A 10,569-nucleotide genomic window follows, 5' to 3' on the forward strand; every position below is an offset into this window, starting at 1 on the left:
TTGAGTCGAATTGACAGCCAACACTGCTGCCCGCAAGGCTTCGAGAGTTTCATAGAAGCCTTCAGACCAATTTCCTGCAAGATATAATGACAATTGCCTAGACAAATTCGCCGCTCAGGTAAAATTTTCATACTGCACACTGGTAATACAAAGCGCACCCAGTTTTCTTTCACATCCCAATTGAGCAAGTTGAAAAATAATATTTAGTCTTTCTTCCACCAGATCGAGGCATTGGTTACCAATCATTAACCCGCCCTTTAGCTGAACACTAGCAGAAGTATAGACATTGACAGCATCCACCACTTTGGCCGACAATTGGTTCAGGGCCCTGTCTGTTTGAACTTTGGTTACCATAGCAATCCCAGCAGTTGTAGCATCAACTGCACTAACAGAGATGGCCACAACTATAGCTTCAGTGACATCGAAATCTCTTTTCTGTCTGAGCAGGGATAGGGTAGAAGGGACTTCCACGGGGACAGGAATCCACCACGGAACCCTGGCTACCATGGCACGGGTAGCCCACTCTGAATCCCAACACTCTGTCATACAACAAGAGTCATTGGAACACTCCTCAAATGATTTATTTGAGAGAATAAACAAGAAAGGGAGATAGACGCATACCGGGATAGGTGGGTAGTCAATTTGATCCACCAGGGTTTTATTGAATCTAGTGATTTCTATTGTAGAGTTAGTATATATTTGTGTAGTTCTATCCTCTCCCGGAATAGCAACACTTAATCCCCGGAACTGAAAAAATTTTGAAGCACCAGTAAAAGAGGCTTTTCCAGCAGCTCCTCCTCAGATAAAAGCCAAGGAATTAAGATCTGAACAGCTGCCATTAACTCCACAAAGTACCCACTTATGGAAAGGGTGCATTCTAATATCCTGTATAAAGAGTTCCTGTTTCATAGCGAATTCTTCCTCTTGGTCAACCATCATATTGGGGGAAATAGAAAAGGTTTTAGCTTGATCTGCCCAACGAGTAATAGAGGATTGACAATCAGACCAGGGTGGAATTAACCCTTCATCCTCCCAACTTCAGTGGGGAGCTATCCTGGGTTGACGAGGACGCTCCTTGTTTAGCAAACTGGGTGATAGAAATGTGCCATTAATCCAGATTGCCTCTTGCCAGAAGGCCCGTTTTGTATCTGTTTTGTCTGGGTCAGAGGTATCCCGAGTCCGCTTCAGCCAGCCTCCCTTCTGCTTGTCAAACATTCCCAAGGCCCGGCCCGTGAGCTTGATGCATTCTCCTACCCCATCAAATTCAAAACAGAGAGAACATCGCTCTAGTAGAGAGCGACTCTCCCCTAAAGGTGCCCGGGTGGGATCATACAGCAAGTATGGCAATTCAAAGGTTTTGTTAGTTGCAAAAAACTTTGGGAAAACAACTGCCTCATGACGGACAGGTACTGGCTTTGGGAAGGCCGACAAGACAGCCCATCTGTATTCTCCCATTATACTAGGAACCCAAATCCAAAGAGGAAGCACAAGGGCCAGGAGTAGTTTCTGTGGGATCCGTCGAGGTGTCATCTTCAGGTGTCAGAATCCTCCGCGTCAGTCGCTCCGGCAGCCAGAATGGGTTATCTTCCCCCTGTGGGAAACCACAAACAGCTCCCCTGGATCTTATTAAAATAGGACCTGGGCCTTTCCATTGACCAGACAACACATCTTTCCATTTGACCATTTCTTTTGGCCTGTCAGGTTCTGAACAGTGTCGGTCAGCAGCAGTATGGCCCTGGTCATCAAGATTTAAAAAAATTAAGAGTAAAGAATGCCATGGAAATAGCTACTCTTGGTACCGGTGGTAGAGCCTCCTTGATTCCCCCCTTTTGTTTAATTATGTAAGATTTGAGAGTGCGGTGGGCGCGCTCAACAATACCTTGCCCTTGGGGATTATATGGGAGGCCAGTTAAATGAGTTACATCCATTTGACTGCAGAACTGCCAAATTTTTTGAGAAGTATATGCTGGTCCATTTTCTGTCTTGAGGAGTCTGGGTTTGCCCCAAGCACTCCACTCCTCGAGGCAATGTTGAATTACACGTGAGGCCTTTTCTCCTGTTAAAGGTGTAGCACACCTTTCAATAGAAACATGTAAATACTGAAGTCTTCCAAAAGAAAGGATGTGAGTAACATCCATCTGCCATACTTGTAGAGGCTGAATTCCCCGTGGGTTAATTCCCACATGAGGCACAGGCAAAAACTGACAACAATTTTGACATTGCGTAACTATTTCTCTAGCTTCTTTTCTAGTCAAAGCAAATCGGCGGCGTAAGGTTTCAACTGTTACATGAAAGCGCTTATGAAATTCTTTTGCCGCTTCTATCTGGGAAGACAGTGCAACAGACACGATCTTGGTGGCTTTATATGCCAAATCATTTCCCAGCAACATAGGACCAGGGAGGCCCGAGTGTGCTCTGATATGAGTAATATAAACAGGGAATTTTCTATTCAATAAGACAGTTTATATTTGTTGAAAATTGTTAGCAACTCTGCAGGAGGGTTTTATTACCCCCGCTGTCTCAAGAAGGTTAACTGCATTAACCATATAGGAAGAATCAGACACAATATTAAGCGGTCCTGGGAAGGTCTCAAGAACCTCTAGTACCACTAAACATTCCACAACTTGAGGTGAGGTTTCATTATATTGTTTAGATACTACCTCACCATTAACTACATAAGCACCTAAACCAGTTTTTTGATCCATCAGTATATACCACGATTCCATCTGGGAGTGAATTTCTGGCTGTCACTCATGGAAATACTACAGCCTGACTCAGGGCAAACTGCAAAATTGGATGCTTTGGATAATGATTGTCAATCTGTCCAGCAAAGGAGGTAACTAAAATTGTCCAATCACTGATTGGATGTAGCTGCCAAAGTTTGAACTTGTGCTACAGTATGCGGCACAATCAAAGTATTAGGATCTTGTCCAAAATGAATAACTGCGGCTTTTATCCCGCGAAGCGCAAGTTGTGCAATTGCATCAGGGTACCAGTCTATTATTTTAGCAGGAGAAGCATTGGGGTGAATCCACAATAATGGCCCATTTTGCCACAAGACGGCTGTCAGTAGTTGTATAGTTTTAAAAACATATAAATCAAAAGGTTTAGTTTCATCAATGCGCTGCAATTGGGCATCTTGTAGGGCATTTTCCACAGCTTGCAAAACCTGGCTTGCAGCTGGTGTTAATGCTCTCAGAGAGGAGATATGAGGATCTCCTTCCAGAATATCAACTAAAGGTTTTAACTCAGCAGAAGAGATCCTTAAAAATGGCCTCAGCCAATTTATGTCCTCCAGTAGCTTTTGAAAATCATTTAATATACGCAGGTGATCTATGCAAATCTCCAATTTCTGAGGAACTATTTTGTCAGGATAAATTACAGATCCCCAAAAGGATCCCGTTTTTGCAATCTGTGCCTTTTCTGTGGCTACATGAAATCCCCATTGCTCTAAAGTTTTCAATAAAGTGGGAAACTCTTCCTGTAGAACATCCAAATCTTTATTACATATTAAAATAGCATCCATATAAATAACAAGAAGCTGAGATGGAAAGCGTTTCCTTATGGGTTCAATGGCTAACTGTACATATAATTGGCACATGGTGGGGCTATTGGCCATGCCCTGAGGTAGAACTTTCCATTGAAATCTCTTATCTGGCTCAAAATGATTAATACTGGTATAGTAAATGCAAACCTTTGTCTATCTTGTGGGTACAAGGGAATGGAAAAGAAACAGTCCTTAATATCTATGATTATTATCTCCCATTGCTTAGGTAAAGCAGAAAGCAAGGGCAGGCCTCAATGGATCGAGCCAAATAGACGCAATTGTGCATTAATGGCTCTCAGATCATAGAGAAGTCTCCACTTCCCTGATTTTTTCTTAATTACAAAAATAGGAGTGTTCCATGGTGAGGTAGAAGTTTCTAAATGACCGAGCTGCAATTGTTCATCAACAAACTTAATAGCAGCTTCCAATTTTTCAGAGGATAGAGGCCATTGAGGAACCCATACAGCTTCCTCTGTGAGCCAGGGTATGGGGGCATAGTGCCCTCAATGGCCCCTAGGAAAAACCCAGGCCCTGTCTTCCGACATTTCCTTCTTGGGGAAGTGGGTCTAGTCTTCCTTGTTCTTCTTTTCTTAATTCTTTCCCCTCTCTATAACCCATCTTTCTCATGATACCCACTGCTTGTTGTGAATATTCATTCGTTAAGGTTAGTCCCAGACCTAGCAATATGTCCCTCCCCCATAAAGTGACCGGAAGAGGGAGAACAAAGGGAGTGAATTCTCCCACCTGTCCCTCTAGGGAGCGCTACCTTAAGAGGCATGAGCTGACTGTAGGACTTGCCTCATAGCCCAACCCCTGGAGGCGGTGGGACAATTCTATCAGTGGCCAGGACTTAGGCCACCAATGGGAAGAGATAATACTTTTGTCTGCTCCAGTATCTAGAATGCCTTTAAAGGGCTTTCCTTCTATCTGAAGCTCCAGTACGGGCCAGGTGTCGAGATTGACTACCAAGTAAGCTAAATCACTGCTAGAAGAGCCAAACCTTCGGGTCCCTCGAGGGGGGCCAGAGGAGGGGTACTGGTCATGCAGAATAGGTAAAACCACTAACTGGGCAATCCTGTCACCTGATGAAATAGAGAAAACACCCTGAGGGCTGGAGCAGAGAACCTGAAGTTCCCCTTCGTAATCCTGATCCACAACTCCAGGGTGAACAAGTCCTTTCGTAGTGAGGGAAGAGCGGCCCAGAATTAATCCTACGGTTCCTTTTGGCAAAGGCCCTCTAAAATCCATAGGTATGGGCTGATTACCCATCTGGGGCATCAGCATGAATCGGGCTGTGGACTGGAGGTCCAGTCCACTCGATCCCTGGATTGCTCTATGGGGTTGCGTATCGCCCACCGGTTTGTTGCAGTCCCATATGTTTTGGGGCCCTGAGTCTTGGGGCCCTGGCACCCGTTTTTTGGGCCATCGCCTTCTTCCCCGGCCAAGGCAGAAGCAGGTTGCAGGAGCCGGCCCCTGATGTCATTCACTGAGCGGCACTCATTGGTCCAGTGACAGCCCTTTCCGCATCTGGTGCAAATCCCAGGCACCCTCTTCTTACCAGGGGCCCGGCAGTCCCTTTTTAAATGCATGGTTCTGCCACAGTTAAAACATGTCTTCTGTTCTCCTACCCTCGAGCCCTTTTGGCTCTGAAGGATAGCAGCAGCAAGACCAGCATTAGTGAGAGGACCCCCAAGTTCTCTACAAACTTTCACCCAGTCCTGAATACCCTTAATCTTCCTAGCGGCTATGGCTACAGCTGCTTTGCATTCTTGAGTAGCCTGTTCATAAATCAGCTGCTCTCAAGGGCATGGCTTGCTCAGGATCCCCAAAAATCCTCCCTGCAGCCTCTGTCATTCTAGCCACAAAATCTGAAAACAGCTCCTGTGGACCCTGAACATTTTTTGTTAAATGTCCTACCGGGTCTCCTCTCTTTGAGAGACTTTTCCATGCCCTAATGGCGGCAGTAGATATCTGTCCATAAGCGCCCCAGGCAAAATTGGTTTGGTTATTAGCATAGGGTCCTTGTCCTATCAGGAGCTCAAAGGTCCACTGTCTCTGATCCTCTCCAGCCGCAGAGTTAGCCTTAGCCTGGGTCTGCAGAAGGTCGTACCAAAGGGCTTTCCATTCCATATATAGACCCATATTAGGCAAAGCAGCCTTGGCCACAGTCTGCCAATCTCCAGGAGTCATGGCTTGATCAGCCATCCGCTCCACCAATGAGATAGTAAAATTGGCAGTAACCCCATAATTACGGACTGACTCTGCAAGTCCTTTGATCTCACAGAACACTACCGGGGCAAAGATTCGAGGCCCTGCTTCCCCTTCAAAGACTGGAAATGCCTGTTGCAGCTTTCTCTGCTCTTTCTGGGAGAGGAACGAATCTGACCCATATGCCTCCGCATAGGGCGGAGGTGCAGCGGGGCCTTGAGGCCGCGAGGTTATGGGACCTTTGTTCTTGCCCCTTTCTGCCTTAATATGCCATGTGTCGTCTCAATGGTACCTCTCCTTCTCATACTGAGCTACCTCATCTTCCAGTTCCTCCTCTTCGGAGGGACTAAGCTCATCTGTGTCAGGATCATCTGAGTTGCCTAAGTTTAGGGCCTCCAGCTCTCTGAAGGGATACAGACTTTCCCGCCTGCCTTTCTTTGTTTCTGCTTCACTTTTCTCTCCCAGGGCGTACTTTCCCTTCCCTATCACTTCTGCAGATCTAGAGTCCTTGGAAGGGCCTTTCTTCTTGGGTGCACCTTTTTTTGCTTTTGACCACTCCGGTCCTTTTACTCTGTTCTATTTCTGACATGCTATCCTGAATCTCTTCCAAAATTTCCTGCCCCGTCCTTATGGACGAGCAGCATTTCTCATACTCAGGCATGACTTCACAAGCTTCCACAGAGGCATCGTCCCTGCTTTTAGTTTTCCAGTCTATTGTTCTTTAAGCAGGTCTCTCTCTAGCTTCTCCCATGAAGCAAGCATTAGCGACCCAGAAGATGCGAACCAGTGTGCTATGCGATCCACCTCTCTAACAAAGCAATTTAAAGTTTCTGCTGAGAACCTTAGATGGTGCTGTCTCAAAAGACACCGCAGCACCATAACTACCAAATGTGAAGCCCCCATACTGTTCCTGTGTCTACAGCAGAGGCTTATCTACCTCTGTCTGACTGTGCCTAGTGAACACTGATTTAACACCACCGCCGGTGGAAGCAATATGAAACCAAAAGAAAGAGAACTAGTGTCACAAAAACAATCGGGAAGGCTTCAATCGCCCCCGCTAATTGAGGAGAAAAGTGGGAGAGATCCAGGCCAAACATTCGTCTTAGAACCTTACATTCACTGCAGTTCTGGACACTCACCCCGTAACCAGGGCATGCCCTCCGTGCTAGCGATGGTGAGGCATATCGCGGGTTTCAGCACCAGATGTCTTGCGCTTTTCATCTCGCCAGCAAGAAAGCACAGGGAGCACGAGGGTCTTTCTGCAGCCAAACTTTATTGATGCTTTTCATGGAGGTAGACCCCTCGCCCTACATGGACGCCTTTTATATACCCCTTGGCGTGGCGTGTACACACCTGATTGGCTGTTTACTCATGACCTCATTCGAATGCCCCAGGACGGGCAGAGATTTGGCACGAAAATACTCTTGTACTTGCGCAGATAGCTTGTCCACTAAGAAAGCAGAGCTGGCACAGTGGAAGCCGGGACCATCTTGTAATGGCGAATACAGCCATGGCTTTCCACAGATGTCCTCTTTAACCACGGATTCAAAATCACTCTCTTCTTGATAAAGGATAGCACAAATATTGCCAGGAACCAATAGTTTAGATCTCAAAACCCACTCTTTTCAGCCATTTCAAGCCTTCTTTTAGAAGGGAAATACGAGCTTTCAAGATTAGGCAAGTATCCAGATGGATAGAACATGCAGAGCTCACCTGAGTGGGCTAGAAAAAATAGAGCTCAACTGTGCTTAGGTTACCATAGCAACTCCTTTCTGCTTCACCTCCTTGTGATACATTTATTGTTCCAATGTCCTGCAGTAATAGCCAGATTTTCCATAAGGTTTTCCCTGAGAGACAATTCTCAGAAACTTTCAGAGAAACTATAGTAACACCGTGATATTGATCTCCAGAAATGACAGAATGACTTACCCCCTTTACTCCTTACACCTTGCTTGCTTCCCTTTGTATTGAATTATGTAAGAAATAAAAATTAGCAGCTTGATCAGAATACTGTCTTGCTGTCTCTATGTTGCTTCTCTGGTCTCACATATTTTCCTCTGTGGTTCAGGAATATGATTGACTTTCCTGCATGTCATGACAAAATATTCCAATTAACTGTGTCTCACATTCAACTCCTCATCGGAAAGGGACATCAGAATGGCTTATGCATTGTGAAGGTCCTCAAATTCATACCCTCTCTCCAAGAGATTTGTAAATATCATTCTTTCATAGGAGGGCTTCAATGTCTCTTCTTCTGCCTATGGGGGGCTCAGACATGCCACACTTATCCTTAAATATTTCCTCTTTCCCCTCTGTCTAGTGGAAAAGAACGCCCTCTACTAATGCCTACATTGACCTGAAATCTTTTCTGTTGCCCAAGGGGTGCTCACACCTAAGCGCACCTGTAAGGTGTCAACAGATCTCCTTCTATTGCCCTTTTTTCCTGCTGTATCATGAATGTCGAGGATTACTTCAAAACTTATCCCTGCTACAAACATTCTGAGACATTCCTTCACTGAAGAAAGGGGCCTTGGCCTTATCTCATCTAGCCAAAGGCTTTATTGCCTAGTGATAACCATCAAAAAAAATGAAACCATTGCTGCCTGGATTTTCACACAACACACACAAGATTTGGACATTCTCAATACAGAAAAAGAAATGGAAGCTGATCATGAAATACTAGAATTCCTCTACTCTACAAGGTAGTTACATTTTCTTTAATGTGAAATGATCTTTCCCATTTTACTGAAAATAGGCAGAGATTTTACTCCTCTGACAAATTGGTATACAATTTCCTCTTTTCATAGAGTTTCTTAGATATCCTGCTAATGACAAGGGTGCTTCAACTCACTTATTCCCATGAAGTCTGGTTCATTACCTCACTGATGAAGGGAATGAAAGTCCTTCTCCTGTGCAAAGCTGCCTAAGCTCCTCCCCATCTTACTTGATTTAGACATTCATAACAGAGTGTGCTCCAGATCTGGCCTGGGAGACTGAGAAAAATCCCATAATTCCCCATTTCCCAGTGCATCTGCTCCCTATGACGTCTAATTTCTGTGGCCTTGAAAGCACTGTTCTGACCTAAGACATCTCTAAGTACTCTGGACTGAGGTCCCAAACTGAAGAGTATCAAGGCAAAGGTAAACCTTGTGATTCCTTAGAGAGAGACAACATGTCCTCCATGCAGAGGAATATGTGGATGGACATATATTTGTGGAAGACATTAACTCGAGACTACTTCATTGCAACCTCATGTAAAAGTTTATTATAATTCTGTCATGTGGACATTGGACAAGCAGATGATGTGTACTCTAAATTTTTATTTTATGTTTGGAACTGATACAGGAGTGAGTGCCTGCCAGGTCTTATAATTCTCAAGGTATCAATCAACCTTCAACATCTACTCAATAGCGCTGCAGTCATATGACAAAGAAAGGTAACATCTATTCCATACAATCCTGGTAGGCTCCTGTCTTGTCCTTCTTCTTTAGAGCCTCTTTTATCTATCACGTCTGCCAGAGGCACAGAAAAAATGCCTCTTCTGCAAACTGGGATATTGGATATGTCTAAGTTGGATTTTGGACTATTCCCTTTCCATAAATGTAATTTTATACCCCAATGATTTCTCCTCTTACCAATATAATCTCATACCTGTTTGTTCTAATAGAGAGCTGCAGTACACCAATATGCAAAAGGATCTCAGAGCTTTATATATGGCCCTGTGTGAATGGATTTACTAAGTATATTTAATTGGGACTCAGATCCTTCTGTTGTGACCAAAGAGATTCTGATCGACTGACTCTGAAAAAATAGGGGGCTTCAGATTTTATTTTCTCCAACCTTTTTTTATAATATCACTTTCTGACCTACGAGGACCCTGCATTTCCTTCCCCCTCTGGAGGGATTTCCAACATTCCCCAATCTACATTTAGGACATAATAATATTTCAATCCACCAAAACTGAGCTCCAAAACACACAGGCTTAAATCTCCAGAGCAGAAGCTTAGCAAGTACACACAAGAATAGAAGCACAATGCCTGAAGGCAGAAACTAAAATAATGTTTCTCCACATTTCATACCTAGACCTAGCAGATCAGATAAACACACTCTTAAGAAGGAGAATCAGTTTGGGACTGACAATCATGTTTTTTTTGTTTTTTTTTTGTTTTTTTTGTTTTTGTTTTTGTTTTTGTTTTTGTTTTGTTTTGTTTTGATAAATGCTCAGACTGTTGCCTGACTGGGCACCATATTCACTACAGTGGAGAGATGCTCTAGTTTGTGATGAGGAGCTGCTAAGCCAGTACCTGTAATGTGCTCCACAGGTATGAGGTAGGCTGAGATTTTTTTCATGTGTCAAGGGAAGAGTATTCAATTTTAAACTACCCAATCACACATGGGGATTTACCTCTTCAAATGATTTCACATTTCCAGGTTATCCTGGAGAGACCATCACATAATATTCTTTGTGCTTGCTCCTTGATTTCTCACCTATGTCCACTGGTCACACATTTCTGACTATTTTGGGGACATTCTTGATCAGAATATGAAACCATCCATAGTGCCCATATAGTTTTTGTGACTAATGCGATATTAAAATTCCACCTCTAGCCAACGGTAATTCAGACAGTCCTTCCTCATTACATGGGGGTCTCTATACTAGCATCTTTAAATAGCAGGACTCTGGTTGTACCATCTAACCAAACAGTTCTCCCACTTGGCTCAAAGTGACATCACATTTAAATAGTGTGTACAAAGAAGGTTGGGCCATTCCTGTGCTCGTCAATATAACAATCCTCCCCTTAGTTTTGAGTTCT

The 10,569-nt window shown here is 44.1% G+C and overlaps 2 pseudogenes; both read right to left on the reverse strand.

Annotated features, from left to right (window-relative positions):
* Positions 1-4,060: 4,060 nt before the first annotated feature.
* LOC127676090 (endogenous retrovirus group K member 7 Pro protein-like) lies at positions 4,061-4,825 on the reverse strand (annotated as a pseudogene).
* On the reverse strand, positions 4,825-6,976 carry LOC127676091 (igE-binding protein-like; annotated as a pseudogene).
* Positions 6,977-10,569: the final 3,593 nt, after the last annotated feature.

The sequence above is a fragment of the Apodemus sylvaticus genome (assembly GCF_947179515.1).
Source record: "Apodemus sylvaticus chromosome Y unlocalized genomic scaffold, mApoSyl1.1 SUPER_Y_unloc_5, whole genome shotgun sequence".
NCBI lineage: Eukaryota > Metazoa > Chordata > Mammalia > Rodentia > Muridae > Apodemus > Apodemus sylvaticus.